The sequence below is a fragment of the Perca flavescens genome, chromosome 4 (assembly GCF_004354835.1).
Source record: "Perca flavescens isolate YP-PL-M2 chromosome 4, PFLA_1.0, whole genome shotgun sequence".
Taxonomy (NCBI): Eukaryota; Metazoa; Chordata; class Actinopteri; order Perciformes; family Percidae; genus Perca; species Perca flavescens.
This window is the reverse complement of record NC_041334.1, coordinates 9834517-9853888: the sequence shown is the minus strand read 5'-3', so window position 1 is coordinate 9853888 and position 19372 is coordinate 9834517. Positions and strand designations below refer to the sequence as shown.

At 40.7% G+C, this 19372-nt stretch overlaps 1 protein-coding gene and 1 long non-coding RNA gene across 6 annotated transcripts in view; one reads left to right on the top strand and one right to left on the bottom strand.

The window, feature by feature from the left end:
• The window catches only part of LOC114553622 (uncharacterized), a 61426-nt gene that overhangs the window by 3475 nt on the left and 38579 nt on the right, over nt 1-19372 (bottom strand). For 2 of the 3 annotated variants that reach the window (XR_003692353.1, XR_003692356.1), the window contains exon 10: nt 6340-6442. This is a non-coding gene — a long non-coding RNA (uncharacterized LOC114553622). Of the gene's footprint in view, nt 1-6339; nt 6443-12995; nt 13062-19372 lie in introns of those variants that run through there. The other variant, XR_003692355.1, reaches the window with a different exon arrangement.
• The window catches only part of ripor3 (RIPOR family member 3), a 78874-nt gene continuing 60032 nt past the window's right edge, over nt 531-19372 (top strand). For 2 of the 3 annotated variants that reach the window (XM_028574880.1, XM_028574879.1), the window contains exon 1: nt 925-1280. The gene's annotated coding sequence lies outside the window, so the exon portion shown is untranslated. Of the gene's footprint in view, nt 610-924; nt 1281-19372 lie in introns of those variants that run through there. The other variant, XM_028574883.1, reaches the window with a different exon arrangement.

Genomic DNA, 19372 nt, shown 5'->3' with positions numbered 1-19372 from the left:
TTAGATTCCCATTGTAATATTACACAGCAGAACCGTCTCTTTGTTGACTGTGTTATGGACAAGATTATTCCAACATGTATTTACATATATAAACCCAAACAACAACAACAGAGAGAGGGAAAAGGAGGAGAAGGCTTCTGAAACATTTACATTTACTCTGAAATGCAGAAATAGAAAAAGTAAGAAATGGCAAGGAAAAGATGGTGGAAAGAGAAGATGAAAGAGATATTTAAAAAGACTGGTGGAAAGTTGTAGGGAAACCGAGTATCCCCAAGAGACAGCAGAAAGAGAGAGGGGGGAGAAAGAAAGAGAGCAAGAGAGAGAGAGAGAGAGAGAGAGAGAGAGAGGGGGATTTAAGTTGAGAAAATGGAAGAAGAAAGGATTTAGCAAAGAATGACGAGAGAGAGCACGATAAGAAGTCACGTGGAAGGAAAGAAAGAAAATGACAGATCCGAGATGACAGAGAGCATCTGGGAGAGCGGGAGGGAGAGAGTGAGAAAGAAAGAGCAAATAGGAGTGTTGAGAGCTGGGAAATCAAGAGAGAAAGCAAGGAAAGGTGGCAGAAACAGTGAGGAAGGAGGAGGTGAAGAGAAGGAACAAAAGGCTAAGGTACATCACATTTACAATCATTTTGAAAGATATGTTTGCTGAAGATTTTGTTGGTTTTCTGGCCTGTACCGAAATGTACATGTTCTTATTCATCTTTTATTTATTATTATCTGTTTTAACATGTTCAAAACAAAGTAATTAAACTAAACTAAATAAATAATAAAAAATAAAAAAAATAAAACATTAACTGAAGCTGACCAAAGGCAAAGAGCGGACCGTCAGAGTGGGAAGCGCTGAAAGAGGAGGAGAGAAACACAAAAAGAGGGAGTGGAGAGGAAGCTGAGAGAGGGAGAGAGAGAGGAGAGTAGAGGCAGAGCAGGAAAACAAAGAGAGTGACAGAGAAGGGGAGAGGAGGAGAGCGGAGAGAGAAGAGAGGACGGGAACTCAAATTCACCGCTGTGTTCCCCAGTCTCGCTGACGTTGTTTTGAAACTCTGCTGCTGCGAAGACTGAACGCTATCAGGACCGAGCAGGCAGCCGCCAAACCCACTGACACACACACACACACACACACACACACACACACACACACACACACACACACACACACACACACACACACACACACACACACACACACACACTCCCATGGATATGACTCGTCTGCTGAGGCAGTTTGGTGTGGTGGACTCGGAGTGACAGTTGGGAATAACCGGTTCTTCATCCCGTCAGGTAAGTTTAATACGCTTTTATCACTCGTGATGGATCATGTGGAGCTTAGTGTTTCTAAAAAAAAAAGAAGTTTTGAAATTAAGAATGTTAACTGAAGGTGCTTTAAGGTCTCTTGAAGGGTCCCTGTTGTGGGGGTTTGAACCCGCGTCCTTTTAGTTCAATTTGAACATCAGCTCAAAAAGTGTATCAAAATCATCGCATTTTTGCACAGACTTTTCTCTTATTGGTTGTGGCGCTGGAAAACATGAGGGCTGTGTTTTCTATAACGTCTGTTTTAAAGGACCGGAGAAGATTGTTGAAAAAAAGTTATTTTTATATGTAGATACAATAACTCAAAAGGAGCTTTCTCTGCCTATGGTAGCTGCTTATACGTATGTCATGACATTCTGGAACAAACTAACAGCTGGCAGTAGATGTTGTGTGTTTGAGGAGCAGCTGAGTTTGGATGAATGCAGTCGGGAGTTTTTAGACACAAGGTGAGCACCAGTCTGCTCAGCGGATGAAGAGTCCCACAGGGCAATGGGGATGCTGCTTCTCCCGGTCCCCCAGAGTCTGTCTGTGGCGGTATATCCCCATCAGCGTTGGAATGTAACTAAGTACATTTACTCCAGTACTCTACTTAAGTACAAATGTTGAGGTCTTTTCTTTTCATGCCACTTTCTACTTCTACTCCGCTACATTTCGGAGAGAAATATTGGACTTTTTACTCCACTACATTCATCTGACAGCTTTAGTTACTTTACATATTAAGATTTTTGCACACAAAACACATGTAGTTTATAAAATACCATGTTTTATTGTAAATTAAACTGTCCAACAATATAACAGCCTACAAGTACAGCTCAAATGATCATTATGAACATTAAACAGTTTGGATCGTTTCCAGTTTCTAAAATGGGAGGATTTTTCCTGCATTGAGTACTTACTTTAAATACATTTTCCTGACGATACTTACATACTTTTACTCAAGTAGAATTTTCAATGCAGTATTTATTACAGTGTGGTATTAGTATGTTTTACTTAAGTAAAGGATGGGGGGGGAGGGGGCGGGGGTGTTACTTTGCAGGGTTGTTACAGTTTACTTTCAGATCTTCAGTTAATATAAGTAGTAATATATATTATATAATATAATATATAAAAAGGGAGCACAAAACGACAGTTGCCGACATTAAAGACAACTTGTTTATTGCTAAGGGCGTATGGTCAAAATTAAATGATATAACTAATAATGAAGTAATAACAATAACTTAAAACAATGACTTATTTCACCAGTAAATTGCTGGTAAACGACAAAAACAACCACCAGATGGGAAAAGGGCATTTTACAATAACTTAAAATGCACCACAAGGCTGGCGAGTTTCCAGTGAACGCACCGTCTGCAGCTGCAGTCAGACAGTTACGTCCCGCTGATGGAATCCTCTACAAGGAAATCCAGTCACACTTTACACCGCTTAACGTAAGCCGTCAGCATTTTAACCATTTGTGTTTAATCCAGCTGCTAGCTAACGGTAACGCAGCGTCCCGTGCAGCGATGCTTCTGAACAAAATAAAAAAAAGTCAGGCACCGAAATGAGGAACCGAAATTTGCGTTCATATTTGGTCTCGTTACTACCGTTTACATCGGAACCGGTGCCCTATTGTCACCGCGTTTCGGTACCCAACCCTCTTCAGCTTTTCATTCATTCGATCTACTCTCTGTTTTAAAACACTTCGGTTTACACGCACTGCGATCACCTGATCACTCTAGGCCCAACCTTTACGAGCAACATGGTCAGTAATCCGATTTCTCCCTGGCCCCTGAGCATGTTTTCAACCAGAGGCTGGAAGCCTTTCAGCTGCAGAAACTGACTAATACGTATTTGGTTTCAGTTTCATCCTTTGGATGTCATTCCGATGAAAAGGGCAAACCACTTTAAGTATTTCATGTTTCCTATTATCCCACTACAGTGCTGTCGGGGATTCCCTTTCTCTGTCCAAATTCTTCTATCCTACAATATCTTCAATACATATTTAAAACGTTCTGTGTTTCTGCAGCGTTAATCTACAGTAGCAGACCCTCTTCTCTTCTGATTTTTGCCTGCAAACCTCTCTTGTCCCTCTCTCCTCTCTTCTTCCTCTCTCGTCTCCCCCCCCCCGCCCGCCCCCACGTTGGATGGAGGTTTTGCTCTTAGAGCCAGATGAGCGTCAGTTTCTCATGAACCCCCCCCCCCGAGTGAGTGCAGCTCAAACTGACGAGCTTCCAGAGCAAACATCAACACAACAAGCCGGGTCAGGATCTGCTGCTCTCTCCCCTTTCCTAACCCCCCCCCCCCCCCCCTCCACTAACCCTTCATTCTGTTTCTCACTTTTCCCTCCCACCATCTACTTTTTAGTTGCTGTTTTTAGTTTTTAGTTCAGAGTGCTGCTGCAGTTCAAGGTTCCCGGAGTTCATGGTTCTGTCAACTTCAATTTGTACTCTTGCAGTGTGTGTGTGTGTGTGTGTGTGTGTGTGTGTGTGTGTGTCCACACTCGCTGGTTTCACTGTAAGGGGCTCAGACGTCTTAACAATGGTTTCATTAGCGGTGAGGATGCCAACGCATCACAAACGAATGCCATCATTACCAGATTAATAGAGTTTGTCTTTGTGGTCTAATGAAGCATGCGGTGCAGATGTTTAGTATTGTGTTCATGGTTGTATTGCTGCTGTGATACACATTAACTACTGTGTGTGTGTGTGTGTGTGTGTGTGTATACCATTTGGTTGTTACATCATCATCACATCATCTGTCACTTTTATTTCCACTGAACAACACAGACACAAAACTATTTATTAATTTAATGATTAAATAAGGTCTCCAAACTTACCTCAATTATAACTTGTCTCCTGCTAGTTGTACCAAAGCACTTACTTTCAAAAAAATAAGTTTGGAGACACTACCTTATTTAATCATTAAATTAATACATATTTTTTGTGTTATTTCTCCAGGTAGGAGGACGGCTCGTTTTGATGAAAATGAGTTTGTAGCTCACTGTTAACCTTACTACGTTAGGAAAGATACATCGTTTGTGATTTAATAACATTTCGATTATTAATAATTGATACTGGAAGTTTGAATCTGTGAATATCTTTGTAACTTTGCTCACGTTTATAAAACCGAGGGCACGGATTATGAATCTGTGCGAACAGTTTATGAAACCGAGGGAACAGATTTTTATTCTGTGCGCAGGATTTAGTTTTTTTTCTTCTCAGCAGACCCGGGAGGGGGGCCCTTAGCTTTGGAAACACGTGAAATGCCATGTTAAATTTACAAGTCCTCCAAACCATATGATGATAAATTATGGACCCCTAGCGGTGGAAGAAAATACGACCCTCATATCTAAACCAGAGGACTCGGTTTTAAACACGTTAACGTTGTAAAACAGTCTCAGTTTGGTTTGGGCACAACACTACTTAGTTAAGTTTAGATTAAGGTCATAATTTGGGTTAAAGTCAGTACATTTGTTAAATTACTTTAAATCTGATTATGCATGTGTCGCAGAACGTGACGTAGTACCGTTTGTTCAGTAATGCTAAGAAGACTCGCCGTTTCCTTTTATTTTCAAACGGGACATAAACCCCGGTCTCCCGGGTGAAAGTCCTGTGTTCTTTTTTACCCAAACCTGCCTCCTAACGCTCTTATACTTCGTCACCTTACTTCCTGCTCTGCTACTGTGTAATTACTACAGCCACTAGAAGCGTAAATATGTGTTGTAATTGCTGCTTAAACAAATGACTTATGGGGTTTTTTTTTCAGGGAGGACGGTCTCTATGTAACCGAATTGTATTTAAGCTACAGTGCGTAGTTTCTGTCTCCCCCATGAGGAATTACCAAGTAATGACGACAACACTGTTGTTGCATCTACATGATACAAGCCTTCCGTGATCGCCCACCTTTTTTCCAGTCTTTGACACAAATAGAAAGCTATAAGTTTGGAGGAACAGAAGCATTAAGGCCATTATTGTGGCAATCGGGAACACGACTTTGAGTGTGGTAAACTAAACACAACACTACAGCCGGTGGTACAGTGGCAATATTTTCAACTGATGAATATTAAAGTAGTAAAGGGAGTCTTTTGTGGTTCGGGTGATGTGACCCTTTAACCTTAAGTGTAATAGATGTGAAGGTCCAGTGTTAAGATGATCCATAATATATCTACATGATCAAAATAAACTGACTGATGATTCAAATCTTCTCACTGGTGTGTTTATTTATTTATTTGAAGGCCAAGACTACAATCTGAAAGGGAATTGTCTCTGTGTGTCTGTGTTGAATATATGTGTTTTTGCATGTGTTTATTGGGTGTGTGTGAGGTTGTATATATGGTATTATCTGCATAAATGCTTGCTGTGTGTATCATTGTTCAGTGCATGTGTCTGCATTGTGTGTGTGTGTATGTGTGTGTGTGTGTGTGTGTGTGTGTGTGTGTAGTTAGGGAAAAAGCTGTTGGATGAATCATCATTTCTTAAGAGGTGTGATACTTGCACTAATCTGAGGTGGCTGCTCTGTGTGTGTGTGTGCTCTGTGTGTGTTTGTATCTGTGTTCAGTGCATGTTTCTGCATTGTGTGTGTGTGTGTGTGTGTGTGTGTGTGTGTGTGTGTGTTGCTCCATGGTGTTTAAAGCCCCCAACGTCTCCTTCCAGGCAGCGCTGCGACCGTTGACTTCAAGGCACCTAACCCTAACCCTTGCCTAATCCTAGTGCCTTCCAGGCAGAGACGTTGGGGGTTTAAAACACCGATAAACTTGTGTGTCTGTGTGTGTGTAGATTTACAGCCTCAGTGATTTATAGCATCAAGCTCATCCTGTCAACAAAGCAGCTCTATTCCACGATGCCTTCAACTGCATTTATTATCCATGCGCACACACACACACACACACACACACACACACACACACACACACACACACACACACACACACACCTATGCTGCTTCCAATTATTCACATGACATCATCTGACAAACACTTTATACACACACACACACACACACACACACACACACACACACACACACACACACACACACACACACAGCTTACCTTGCCCCACGCTTTGTAGCCTTCACCTCCACAAACTCTCTGGAGAAATGATGAAGTGAGAGAAAAATCTACTCCTGCTGCTCCACATGACAACTTTCTGAAACTTATAGAAGACATAATCATTTCATTTCTGGCAGCAGAAAGAATCATAAAGCTGTTCATTTGCTAACTAATAATATCAAGTGTCAATAGAGGAAAGTAATCCCGCAGCACAGGTGTGATTGCAGAGCAGTACCGAGACTGATAAACTGCAGCCACATGTTCAACTCCTTCCACAAACATTTCTGGAGGCGACAGAGTTTGGCTACTGTTTTATCACTTGGAAAAGTGTGGTGGCTGGTTAGAGCAGTGGTTCCCAACCTTTTTTCCTTGGCGCCCCCCCTACTCATGTCTAAGAAAAGCTGAGCCCCCCCGAAACCAAAGTTGAGGTAACTCTCTAGATAGAGCCTTACTTTCTTTTTTGATACAGAGGAGTTATCAGCACGGTTAAGATTCTCTTCCATGTTTCATTTATAAAATAGTGATGCCGTGGCGGCAGGAAAAACGAGGATACAACAAAATACTTTTGTATACATTATATATTGTAGTGTATTATCACAATTTGTTTAACATGTGCAAATATATATATTTTTTTTCCTCAACCTCAAACCAGATAAAGACTTGCGCCCCCCCTGTGATCTTTGCCGCCCCCCCTGGGGGTGCCCGGACCCCAGGTTGGGAACCACTGGGTTAGAGGTTCCTCACCTGTGATCATAAACTGGAAAAGTGACAACGAAGGAGACTACCGATCAAAGTTTATGTGCTCAGCACATTCCACGGAATATTTAGTCAAAATTTAATTTACCTACGGGTACAAATAAATGAACCTGACCTGACCTGATATGGTGTTGGTGCATCTGCCTCACTCAGTTTTTATTGACATTTTTTTTCCAGAATGTGAGCATGTTTGGATTGGTTGTTGTCTGCTGCGAGCTGTGCATGTTGTTGCATATCGAGAACCTGCTGAGAATCCATTAGGAGACGTACTTTTCCAATTATCTATTGTTTTATCATTCCTGAGACACATTTTTAGTGGTAAATATTAGAATCCTGGCTCTGTCTACATACGTAGTCACCTATGCAATGTGGTACATTGTTAAGCTTAAATGATTAAAACATTTTTTTATATCAGTTAATATTAGAGTGCTCATATTATGCTCTTTTTCAGGTTCATAATTGTATTTAGAGGTTGTACCAGAATAGGTTTACATGGTTTAATTTTCAAAAAACACCATATATTTGTTGCACTGCACACTGCTGCAGCTCCTCTTTTCACCCTGTGTGTTGAGCTCTCTTTTTTAGCTACAGAGTGAGGCATCTCACTTCGGTTCCATTTTGTTGGGAGTTGCACATGAGCAGTACCTAAAAAGCATAATATGAGCACTTTAAGAAGTCCATCTCAAATAACAAAAATATAAAACAGCAAATGTTTAAGTTGTGCATGACAAGATAGAAAATAAAAGGTGCGTTTTAAATTTACCTTTTTAAAGAGGGCTTTTGCTTTCAGGCTAGGGCTCGTTTTAACTGTTAAGCACCAGAAACGTTTTCATCTTCCCTTCATAACGAAAGCCTCTGGACATTGTCAAACATGGGAGTCAAACAGACATATCTGAGGTGTGAAGGTGTTCATTTTTGGGCCGGAGAGAAGGCTTTTATTCTAAAGGATTTGGGTCAAAGGTCTTACTGTTGTTGTTGCTGGCGGGACAAAAACATTACTACGTCAGCTTTCATCAAGCTCGCATTGTTTGTCTGGGTACATCAAAGATGTAAAATAATGTCAACTATGGGCAGCTCTTATTTTGAAATGAGGTGTGATGTTATATTGGCTTATAAAAGAAATTTAGATTAGAAATGCAATTAAAATTGGATAAAAAATCAGAACCTATAAAAAACAATAAGCCTATCTAACCCCCAGTCTCGCATTGCCAGACCTATCTCGACAGTACTGGGGAGTAAGGTCTGGCTACACCACACATACATTCTTGGATAGGAGAAAAAAAATACTCTGGGTTGTTTTGCATTTCTTTAAACCAATCACAATTGTCTTTGGCGGCGCTAAGCTCTGGACGCAGCTACGGTGGCTCTGCAGAATAGTCTCGGGGGAGGAACTTGTTTTGGTGGAACATTTGCACCCCGCAAGAGAAAACGACGTGTGTACTTTGTCCACAGCAATCCCACCAATCGGTCCCAAAATGTCCCAGTTAGAGAAGATATATGGATAGATCTTTACTGTCATTGCACATATTTACACAACAAAACTTAGCTGGAGCAATCCAGTTTGCCGAATTAAAATACAATAAAATAATAAAATATCTACAGTACACACACCTCACACCGACACACCTCACTCATGACCACATACACGTTACTCATACTATAAATACTCATCAAACATACACATATTACCCACAGTATAAATAAATACTTAAATATAAAAATAGAAATGTAGTGAATAGAAAAGTTATGGCACAGACATGAAGGAAAAAGGCTGTAAACATATTCTTTCTAAACACGTTTTAGCCGCATCATATGGTGCTTGTTAAATAATTGGATAACCACTACCAACTCCTTCAGTCTGAAGTGGGAAAAAGGTGAATTTCCAAACACAAACTTTTTGCATTCAAGATGCCTTTAGCTACAGGAGTGGAACACAAACAGAGGCCGTCTCTCCTTCCACAGTAACTGTCTTCTCAGGAAACTCCAGCTGGTGACCCAAAGAGGTCAAAAACCACTCAGTGTCCAAAGATTTTGGCACTTTAGATTTGCTTTGAGTGCTCAAAGTTAAAACAGTCCTTCACATCCGAAGAAGAAATATTCTCAATAGTCAAACAAACTCAATTCCTGTTGCTCATCAGGAGAAGGTCAGGGCTGGCGTCCAGTGTTTGGCTCATCATTTCCTCAACTTTCTCTTCTATAAAGAATGTCCTGTTTTTATGTAGTGATAAAAACAAACCATTCAGAGATTGAGCAACACAGATATTTCGATTCAGGAATGATCACATACAAAGAGGAGGAGGTACGAGTTTGAATGGTAACTAATTTATCTCAGCTTAGCATGCTGCTAAGCTGATCCAGGCAGCACTATTAGAGCAGAGCCTTCCGCACCAAGTATAACTGTATTTCCATTTGTTGCAATAAATGGTTAAATCTATGATGACAGGGTTCCTGACTGAAGATGTCTTACCAGCCAAAGCCGGCAGAGGAAAGGTCAGCGATTCTTTGTCACTATTTTAAACTAACAAAAAAAAAAATCCTTTGTATGATTCCGAATGACGTCTGAGAATAATGTGATGATTCAGAATCACAATCCCGAATGGTATCCAGTCATAAAGTGACAGAATAAAACAAACTCCGAACATTGGTTGACGAGCTCAAGCTCTACAGGCTAACCAGTTTATAATGATCTATCAAGAGGGTTTTTATACCATATATTTTGGTAGATGCTGACGTTGGCAGTATTTGAAGATAAACATCCGTCTTTGCAGGTAATGATCTCCCTTAAAGTGTTTTAGCACCTGAATGTGTTTGACAATGAGAACAATAATACTGAAGCGGAGGAGTGATTTCTTTTTCAAATGGTGGATATCAGATTTTTTGGAAGGAAACATTTCCATTGTTCCAAGACTGCTGCAGTGAAGAATATGGTTTTAATGTTTTTAAGTGGGAGTGAATAGTCTCTTCTTTTTTTATTATTAGAATACATAAAGGGCCGTTTGTATCAGGCGTCCCAGAAACTACCACTCCCTTACTGGTTAAATCAGCCCGACTGGTCTATCAACTGGTCCTGGTCAGACGTATACTGAGCATGTATAAACACATCCTCGGACCAGCTCTTTCTTTCATATGACACATTCAGTTTCACATTTATTATTTTAATAGGACACACAATGGATCTTATTTCCATTGAAACCATGGACTGTAAACAGTATTGGGAGTAATATGTTACAAAAGTAACGCAATTACAGTAATGTATTCCTTTTTGCTGTAACGCAGTAATATAACGCATTACTAATTACATTTCGTTATTATACCCGTTACAATCTCAGTAAAGGGAGTTACAATGCATTTTAACCCGACATTTAGTGGTGTTTTTCATAGTTACTTTGCATATTCACATTAATTATGCAAAATATTATGACTAAACTATGATATATTAAAATGGATAAAGATGAGACTTTATTCATCCCGTGGTGAAATTCACAAGCTACCTTTCCAAGTCATACTTCCACTGTTATTTTGGTGAAAGTAACTTAAAAGTAACGCAAATGTAGTGTAAATCATTACAATTCAGAGACAGTAATATGACTAATTACTCTCAATTGACAGTAACTAGTAATCTATAATGTATTACATTTTGGAAGTAACTTGCCCAACACTGACTGTAACAGTTTAGAGCTTCGGGATCCAAAATATAAATCCTCCTACTTCATTACAAGAAGTTTACAACTGTGAGGTTTTTTTTATATTTTAAAAGGCAAAAATCACCCAAAACGGTTATGTTTTCAAATTAAGAGCCTGTGGAAAAGACGTAAACGTCATTTTAATGTGTCGTTTATTAGATTTAAGGGTTTCCTGAGCAGTCAGACACACACTTGGCACATTGTAGTTTTTTTAACTGTTCCCAACCACTGAGAGGTGGCTCTGTCTGCTCGCTCACATATTTCCTGTCACAATGCAGTGCTCTGTGCTGCCCAGTAAAGCAAGACTGCAGTAAAAATCTTTAAAATACACTCTCTATTTATGAGCCTCAGGCTCAATATGGTTTCTTATTTTTGCACACAACAGGGTGAAGGGTGCGACTACTGTTGACCTCAATTAGCATTAACTTTTTATTTGGCAGCGGTTTGAAACAGTTGAAAATGATTACTGGCTCAGCAGTAAAAGCTGCTGTTTAGAATCAAAACTGTGGTTCTCAATCTTTTTGGCTTAGGACCCCTTAACTCCAGTTGAGACTCCTCATCATGCTTCACGTCAGAGTTGTTAGCAGTTCCCCCAAATAGACAGCATTTTATCTTTTGCTATCTTATTTTATTTGATCTTATTTATTATTTATAGTATAGCTCATGTATTTTCTATATGTGTGTGAGTGAGTATGTGTGTATGTCCCTGTAAATTGCTGCTGTAACAGAGTAATATCCCAATTTGGGATTAATAAAGTCTGTCTGTCTGTCTGTCTATCGGTCTATCTGTCTATCTAGCTATCTATCTATCTATCTATCTGTCTATCTGCGTATCTATCTACGTATCCATCTAACTACGTATCTATCTACATATCCATCTATGTATCCATCTATGTATCTATCTACGTATCTATCTACGTATCTATCTATCTATCTATCTATCTATCTATCTATCTGCGTATCTATCTACGTATCCATCTAACTACGTATCTATCTACATATCCATCTATGTATCTATCTACGTATCTATCTATCAACATATCTATCTATCTACATATCTATCTATCAACATATCTATCTATCTGCGTATCTATCTACGTATCCATCTATCTACGTATCTACATATCCATCTATCTATCTATCTATCTATCTATCTATCTATCTATCTATCTATCTGCATATCATCGATCTACGAATCCATCTATCTACATATCTATCATCTATCTATCTATCTACATATCTATCTACCTACGTATCTATCTATGTATCCATCTATCTATCTATCTATCTATCTATCTATCTATCTATCTATCTATCTACATTTCCCCTTTAATCTTCTCACATGGTTTGTTTAAGGCCCAAAAAGGTAAAAGTATCCAATATTTCACAAAAAAAGTCCAAATAATGAATATAAATGTATGTATCAGAACTTTGTTTCTTCTTCTTTCTCCCATTTATCATCTCATGACCCCTCAGATTTATCAGGTAACCCCTTGGAGGGACCAACCCCTAGGTTGGGAACCACTGGACTAAATTTAACATTTAAAAATAGTTAAAACTAGCTCCACCTCGAGCAGCCACGACAGTAAAATGATACACACTGCATTAGTATCGACAATCTGATAATGCCATATGCAATAATAATATATCAGTCACAGGAGACATTTTACTGCAGAAAGGGTACTTTTACTTTTGATACTTAAAGTGCATTTGGCTGATAATACTTCTGTACTTTTACTTGTATTTAAGTGTTTTTAAATTATGGAATTGAGTAAAAGATGTGAGCACTTATGTTTTCTGTCTCACTCCAGAACTGAACCCTGACATTTTTCTTTAAATGTGGGACCTATTGTCTCTGCGCAGAGAAAGAGAGAGAGAGAGAGAGAAAATATTGGTTTAACATAACCATCACATGGAACCGACAGCTCATTTAGTAAATCACAGACCCCGGGGGGGTCCAGAGTAATAACATGGAGCTCTGCCTCTATCCTATTGAATAAAATACAGCGCAGGAGAACTCATTTTGTCATTTGATAGCCAAATTTTTTTTGTTTTGGGGAATGAAAATAAACCTCCAAAATAGTTGTGTGATTTTTGTCAAAGTGTTGCAGACATTTAACTACTTTGTGTTCAACTTCTCTGTAACTCTTCTTGGTTTTAGACTTTTTAAATGTGAATAGTTTTACTTTCCATGGTAGTTTCCATAAGGCCCGATGAGACCCGCGGGACTTCCTGCGATTTTGGCCGACATCACTGTCTTTCTTCAAGAGGTTGTAGCAGGCTCTAAAATAAAGAGATTGGAATCATATAGCGAGCTACATGCTGAAAACGAAAAAGTTCTGAAGAAAAGACTTTGATCGTGCAACAAGGCAGGCCTGTTTGGTTCTTTAAGGGAATGATCGTAAAGATTTGAAAAGAATGTTTTGGCATTTCCTCTCTAACTGGGACGTTTTGGGAACGATTGGTGGGATTGCTGTGGACGAAGTACACACGGTGATACACTGGTAAGAGCTAATGAGGTTTAACCATGTATCCAGCTAATTTAAATAGCTCACGTTACTGTATTGTGTGAACAGTTAATTTAAAGCTATAGTGCGTAGTTTCTGTCGCTCCCATGAGGAATCCTAAGTAATGACAACAAAACTGTTGGCGCGTCCACATGATACAAGCCTTATGTGAACGCTAGTAGCCAAGGAGGACACGGAGGATTAAAAAAAACACTATGGCTCTTCAGAAGAGGTCATTATCTTCGCTCAAGTTTCTGCACCAGACAACACAATCTTCTTAACATAGCCATACTGAGAAATACAGAGAGAGTTGTGTGGAGCTGATAGTTGGCTTTGTATCAACTCACGTGGCAATGGCTTGAATGTAACCGACGTTTATTAATATCAAAAGGTTACGCACTAAAGCTTTAATATTGTATGTGGCGTTTTCTTTTGCGGGGTGCAAATGTTGCACCAAAACAAGTTCCTTCCCGAGACTATTTAGCAGAGCCACTGTGTATGATTTGAATATTTATGCATACTGGGGTTCCTATAGTCGCACGCACACACGCACACACACACACACACACACACACACACACACACACACACACACACACACAGGTTTGTGGCACTATCTTTGTGGGGACCCGTCATTGACATAATGCATTCCCTAGCCCCTTAACCATCACAACTAAATGCCTAACCTTAACCCTTACCCTAACCATAACCATAACCTAATTCTATCCATAATCCCCCAACCAAGTCTTAACCCTCAAACAGCCCTTTAAACTTGTGGGGTCCAGCATTTTGGCCCCACAAAGCTGTCGGGACCCCACAAGTATACTGGACTGGACTGGTTTTTGGACCCCATGAATATAGTTACACCCACCCACCCTGGATGACAGGACATCACACACAGGCCAGAGAGACACACCTCCGTCCACACTAGCAGGTCAAACTGTGGAGAGTTCATCCAGACTCCACTGTGATCTACAGGCCCCCACAGGTCCACTCTGACACAACACAGGCAACCACCCAGGGTCAAAGGTCAAACCCTTATGTTCTGATCCCTGACGGGTCAGCAGTGTGTGTTCGAAAACACAAGCCAGATACAATCAATTTTAGGTTGGTAGTTACAGAGCAACATGATGATTCATTACGAGTCTTTGTGTTTGTGTCCACCTGATGAATGTTCATCAGTTCAGCATTCTCGCTCTCTTGTTTTGTTATTTTTGGTCTCCACCAACTCCTGAGGGAAATATCATGTGTATCAATGTCTCTTTAGCTGCTTAAATGCTCCACTCTGTTCACCAGCTGCTCTCTAAATGTTTCTGTCTGCTGTCTGCAGCTGAGCAGGTAGTGTACAGTGGCTTTTTACAGCTCCTTCTCTGAAAACGACGCAATGAGATAACGGAGAGTAAACCAGAACGGACAGATCAACGATGAGCTGAAGCTCACTATAAAGCTCCGTAAAGCCGCTAAAGAGCTGCTGATTCAGCTGATCAGTTCTCTGTAGGTTCATCACTACCAGAGACACCTTTAACGTTGTCTTCACATAGTCATTTGATGCATTTTTATTATGAGAATACGACTACAGCCGCTTTAACCAAAAATGAAACAATAATGTTGCCTTTTGAGTCACGCTAATTCACTTTGAAAGCTTTTTATGAACCAAAACGTGTGTTCTGTGGAATTCATCACATTGCCCAACATCAACAGTGTGCTCAAAATATATGCATGGCAATATCTGTTTTGTATGGATACGCATATGTGTGTATGTCTGTATGCATGTGTGTGTTTTATCATTTCCCAGCACATGGCCTGGACCCCCGTATGAGCTTCTCTCCTGTTTACTACTGATAGGAGATAATGTCCTCCTTCAAAACACAACGCAACACGCACAAACTAGAGCCTGTTTCAACGAGTGGGTTTAATGGATTGTACTGTCCACTATAGAGTAGGAATAACATCAACATTAGACGAGTTCACATACCATCACAGACCTACAATTTGTGATTATATTTTTATTAGCATGGATCAATGAAAGTACATTTCCAGGATAACTGACTGGCTTCCGGCGTGTGTCCGTCCCCTTCTGCTCTCTGTGTGTTGCCGTTCTCAAACTCTGTTCTCTTTGTGCAACAAGGCAGGCCTGCATGGTTCCTTCGGGGACTGACTGTAAAGATTTACAAAGAATACGTTTACGGCATTAACTCTCTAACTGGGACGTTTTGGGACTCATTGGTGGGATTGCTGTGGACGAAGTACACACGGTGACACACTGGTAAGAGCTAATGAGGTTTAACCATGTATCCAGCTAATTTAAATAGCTCACGTTACTGTATTGTGTGAACAGTTATCTTCATTTAGTATTGTATGTGGTGTTTTCTTTTGCGGGGTGCAAATGTTCCACCAGAACAAGTTCCTTCCCGAGACTATTCAGCAGAGCCACCGTCGCTGTGTCCGGAGTTTAACGCCGCCAAAGATGATTGTGATTGGTTTAAAGAATTGCAAAACAACCCAGAGCAATTTTTTTTTCTCCTATCCCAGAATGTATCTGTGGTGTAGCCAGACCACATTGCACAATTCAGAACGTTTTTGGATGAACCCGTGACTGACCAATTATAGAAGTCTGTTTTAGATCCCAGCATATTTTAATGGATCGGTATCGGATACAATATTTAATAATACTTTATTTTCTACTGAACTCTCCTGTGTTTTGTCCACCACTCTAATGTAAATAATTCAACAAACACAAAGAACCATTAGTTGTCTGGTTTGTGTGGTCTCTGCAAGCTGCCAAAGAACATTTGGGAGAGAAGAACCTCCACTTTGTAACACCACTGGCCACCCGCAAGTGGACTGAGGGGGCTTTCACACCTATCTCGTTTGGTCCGGACATTCGGACTTTTCAGTTTGATCTAAACCAAAATGGCTTTAGAAAGTACCACGTTGCATGTAGGTTTAAGCTGTGACTTTGCAAACTGCTGTCCGCTGTATAGAGCGTAGACATACACGTGTATAGCTCAAAATGTGTACAGATAACACGCCACTTGGCTTTAGGAAAGCGGAGTGTATGTTTACGCAAAGTCATGGTATCACGTTGAGTAGTTCCAGGATGATTTCAAGACAAGCACTTCAGTTTTATTCGTCCACCAGAAGCTTCTCATCGTGGTCACTGTTGCATTTGTTTGAGTGTCAGGTGCAAGAAGAACCGGTTGCCAATGGCCTCAGCAGCAGAGTCATAACCCTGGTTTTCCTAAAGCATCTGGTTTTTGCTCTACCTGCTGAGAAGTAAAGGAACCCGGTGAAGAGAGAAACTTCTCTTTTCTCCAGCTTCACACAGTACGACACATCACAAACGACCCGTCTGAGGTTAAATTGTGTTTTAGGGCATATTTTCTCTCTAACTGACTGAGCCGTCGCTGAGTCGGGACGCCCCCCGCAAGTGTCGTTTGTCTGAATAAAATGCTCGTGGCCTCAGGAGGCAGAACAGGAATTTCCATTTCACACTTGGGTGAAATTCCAGATTTGCTGAGCTCACCCCTCAGGGCCCTTTCAATGGCCTACATTATGCCAAGCAAATTCAATCATGTGAAAGGAAAAACAGTATGTAGCTTCACATTTATATTTTAGGCATTCGGCCAACTTCTATCAGAGTGAGTGACGCAAATTGAAAAATCAGGAATAAATCATCATATTCCACTTCCATGTGGCCTGATAACAAGAAAAACAAGTTGCAAGATGCTACAATCTTGTGGCATTTCACAGTGCTTTAAAGTATCATGAGTGCATACATTTTGAACCCTGCAGTCCTGGCAATAGTGCAGGCTTTGAGCCAGATTTTGCAAAGCTACAGGGAGCCGTGTCTTTGTGAAGCCGTGCATGCTGTGCCACATATATGCATTCTCCTCATTTTCAGATATCAGGTTTCCGCTCCATAAGGGTGCTGGCTACACTGATGCAGTGCAAAATATGTTGGCCATTGGACAGAAAAGCAGAAACTAAAGCAACATTATACGGACACAGGGGTTAAAGGAAGTTGAGAGGGGGTTGGTCAGTTTTTATACTTTAGGTTTGAATAAAAAGTAGAGAATTCCCAAATTCCCAATATTTTTTTTTTTTTTAGATAAATCAGCTCCATGTGCAAAATAGATGGATGTAGAGCAGCAGTTTGTTAACAATCTGCAGGTTAACAAACTGCTGCTCTACATCCATCTATTACATCCTCTAGTTTGTTAACCTGTGAGCTGACAATGAAAGCTGCTCAAGCTAATGCGTCAAGTCTATTTTCTTCCTTTTGACGTGTGACTACAGTAATTATGTGTTGGGCTCTGAGCGCTGCCAAAACATGGGTGACCTACACTCAACGCTGTCCCTGAACAGTGTAGACACGGTCCTAGGCTTAGAGTTTCTGCATTCAGCAGTTTGAAGATGGCCTGCTGTAGATTGTGTTATGTGTTAATTCGTATCCTTGTGGAAGGATATCCTCGTTGAATGGCTGCCATTGAAGGGGTCCAATTCTGTGAGTTTTTGGGAAGCTTATCTCCTGTATTAGTTGTGAGTGTAGTTTCAGTCAGCTGAATTACCAGAGAAACATTAGTATTGGATAAACATTTCAACTATTACAATTATTATTATTGATTCAATTCAAAGTAAAAAAAAAAAAAAAAAATTTTTTTAAGATTATTTTTTGGGGCTTTTCCCTCCATTTTGAAAGTGGATAGACATGAAAGGGGGAGAGAGATGGGGATGACACGCAGCAAAGAGCAGCATGTACAAAGAGTTTACTTTATTGTTAATGCTAACATCACGACAGGAGAGTTAGTAGCTTCAGATGACGTTACATGACTAAACAGACCAGTGTGTGTGTAGAAGCTGTTCTTTACTAGATTGAACCCACTGGCCTCACTCCCCACAGGGCTGCTGGGTATCAATTACCACACACACACACACACACACACACACACACACACACACACACACACACACACACACACACACACACACGTCTGTTTAGTCATGTAACGTGACAAACAAAAAGCTACCAGTGTGATCTTTTACTTTTGTTCGTAGTGTATGTTTGTGTGTGTGTGTGAGATATATATATATATATATATCAGATAATGATGAAATAATGGAGTAATGTAGTAGGTGGATGGACACAGAATTTTACTGCCTCTCATGCCTTCATTCTGTCACACAAAACATCAAAAACCTAGTTCTTCTGTTTATTCCAAACAAACCAGAGAAGGGAGGCGGGGGGGGGGGGAGTGGAGTTGCCTGGAGTTGCTGCATCCCTAGAACTAGAATGATTGCGGTTCACCGGCTACCGTGTGTCATATGCCAAAAAGTGGTCATCCGCCAAAAACTAATTGCGGTCTACCCACAATCTTACACAGACACGTTAAGCCGCTGACACACCAACCTGATTATCGCCCGTCAGACAGTCTGGCAAGGTTGGTGACCCGAGTCGGTTTGGTGTGTTCTGTGCCGTCGTCAGTTGGAGGAGCCGTCGGCGTTCATTTGGGCCGATTTGACTTGTTGAATCGGCCAGTCGGACTCAGTGACCAATTACCGGAAATGAGGAGCGAAAATCTTTTAAACTAACCTTTGTTGATCTCAAATGAAGACAGATGCAGCGACAGCATGGCCTATTTCTCGCTTAAAATGTTTTCAGAAACACGTTTCCGTGAAGCATTTTCGTAAAATGCAAGCTCATATTACGAACGAGCCGCCATTAAGGTCGGCTTTGAAATTCGGGGGGAAGACAGACCCATGTGACGTGTTCGTCCAATCAGCTGCCGGTTTTCATTTTTTGGGCAACAATACAGATTAGCGCCGCCTGCTGTTATGGAGGCGCATTACGTCTCGCACGCATGCTAGAACGTACGCTCAAGGCGGCGTCGCCTCGGTGTGTTCCGAGGGCACTTTTTTGACCCACTCGGGGAGACTGATCAGTCCGACTGCCTTTTCTGCCAGTCGGCCGTCGGGTTGGTGTGTCAGAGCCATTAGATGAACGCCAGGGTTCTTGGGCTCTCCAGCAAGTTGTTTTGTTGCCGGCTGTGTTGTGTACATTTCTTCAGCCGTGCTGCACGCTGTTTA